Source organism: Rhinopithecus bieti, unplaced genomic scaffold (genome assembly GCF_001698545.2).
Source record: "Rhinopithecus bieti isolate Rb0 unplaced genomic scaffold, ASM169854v2 scaffold_6945, whole genome shotgun sequence".
In the NCBI taxonomy this organism is placed as follows: Eukaryota; Metazoa; Chordata; class Mammalia; order Primates; family Cercopithecidae; genus Rhinopithecus; species Rhinopithecus bieti.
This window is the reverse complement of record NW_016805531.1, coordinates 5,445-7,586: the sequence shown is the minus strand read 5'-3', so window position 1 is coordinate 7,586 and position 2,142 is coordinate 5,445. Positions and strand designations below refer to the sequence as shown.

The 2,142-nt window shown below is 41.6% G+C and overlaps 1 pseudogene across 1 annotated transcript; it reads right to left on the bottom strand.

Annotated features, from left to right (window-relative positions):
- Window positions 1-51: 51 nt before the first annotated feature.
- On the bottom strand, window positions 52-2,090 carry LOC108530097 (signal peptide peptidase-like 2A; annotated as a pseudogene). Its single transcript, XR_001885755.1, has one exon. The product of XR_001885755.1 is annotated as a signal peptide peptidase-like 2A (transcript).
- Between the last annotated feature and the right edge of the window lie 52 nt (window positions 2,091-2,142).

Sequence of the window (2,142 nt, the reverse complement as noted above, 5' to 3'; positions counted from 1 at the left end):
TTTTTTTTTTTTTTGTTTGTTTGTTTATTTGTTTTTCTTTTTAGCAAAATATACTGTATGTAAAACATCTTGGAAACTACACATACCATATCCTTTTATTTAATTTGAAGGCACAACTTTAACATGATGTAACTGTCAGTACCAGCTCATAAAAATATATTTGCAAACATATCATTGAAGACTTTCAGATTGTCAATTCAAAATCAATTTAAAAGTCAAAGTCTATTTGCAGAAAATCAATAACACATTATAGCAGTTCCACGTAATATTATCACAGGACAATCTGTTCACCAGACATCATTTGTTGCATAATCCAGATGGTCCATCATCAGATAACTGTTACCTTTCCAGAACTTTTTCATTTCCTTACGTTTCCAGGCAACAACTGAGGCAGTAATAAGTGTGCAAGGTACTAAATAGAGGAGAGCAGGTTGCCCCTTTTCATCAGCACCAGAACAACAAATATAAGTATCATGCCAATAGCATAGGCTGCCATAGAGGAAACATAGTCTATATAAGAAGAACCAGTGTGAACATCAACTCTTCTACAGTAGGCAATCAACAGGCCTCTACTGTCTCCAAAACCCAATATTGAAACAGGCATGATGCACACACTCATTACTGAGAAAAAGATCAACTTTGGTACTCTGATGACTACTGGCAATGTTTCAGTATTTCCAAAAAGTTCAGCTGCAAGTTCAACCATGCTACTCTCACCACTCTTTGTGATGAATGGTGTTATGAAAACAAAAAATACATCATAGAGGAGGAGAAGGCCTAGAAGTATCACACATGACTTGAAGCTGGGCAACTTCAGTGTTTTAATTAAATTCAGACAGAAAGCAATCCCCAATATATCTTGTAAAATCCAAGCCCACCTGTCTTCATTTCGAAACACAGCCCAAACAATAACTATTGCTATTCATAGTCCAGAGAGAAAAATAAGTCTCATGTCCATGCTTTTGCCACGACACACAATCGTGCATTGTCCATATGGTGTCTTATGAATTTGTGCTGCAAGAGAGTTGTACAGACTCATTGCTGATGCTATGCAGAAAATTGCTATCATAACATAAACTAACCATTTGTAGAAGAAATAAAGACCATCATAACACAGCAGATGACCACAAATATTAGAACTGTAAGAGGATAAAAGTTAGATATTCTTCCTTTTTTTCCCTCATTTCTCTATCTTCAGTTGTCACTGCTTTCAAGTTTCCAATTCAACTAGTCCACTCCAGTACCCACCTAATGCCCCAGTGAACACAACAATTACAAAAATAACCACCATAGTATAATCAAAGTTAGGCCACGATGGAGAATACATTTTTCACAGTAATGTTATTTCCTAGAGTCTGCTTCATATCTTTAAAGTCTTTGTGGCTTATAAATGCAATCAGTATTTTCACATCAGGAAATTCAGATCTGTTACCTGAGGTAGGAAATAGGATACTGTTATTGACAACTAACATTGCTTCAGCACCTCTTTTCTGTTCAATTCCAGTGTTTTCAAGAAAATGTCAGCTTCCCCATTGCACCACAACTGCTTTGTTCTAATTTACGCCAACAAGAGGAACATCAGAAAGGTTGCATAGTGGTGTGGAAGTCAGATTCATCAACCTAATGTAAGTTGCATTTTCTAGGGTATTTGGAAGAGCTGACCAATGCGGGTTATAAAGCATGCAGTAGTCCTTGGATGTGCCATTTCCAGACGCATGCAAGATTGCTTCCTGAGCGGCTAGCAGGGGGAGCAGGAAGCCCCAGAGCAGGGCGGCCTCGGCAGGGGACAGCCGCAGCTGCGGCCCCATCGGACTGGTGGGTGCCGGGTGGGGTGGCGCGGCGCGGCTCACTAGGCGGGATAGGCTCGGAGCCCCGCCACTGCGCTGCCTCCGTGGCCGGACTGGACCGGACCGGACAGGCGCGGGCGGACGGGCTAGGTTGGGATCGCCGCTGCTGCAGGGGCGGCCACTGCAGCCCACACTCCAATTTAGTGGCTAGTGTTCTAATTCCTTTGGGGTTCACCTGAGTCCTTAATGAGGACTGGGCCAAGAAAAGTTATACTGAAGATAGACAGGACTGTAAAAAACAGAACTCTGGGCCCTACCCCTGCTTCAACCAAAGAGCTCCGATTTTACTTATTTT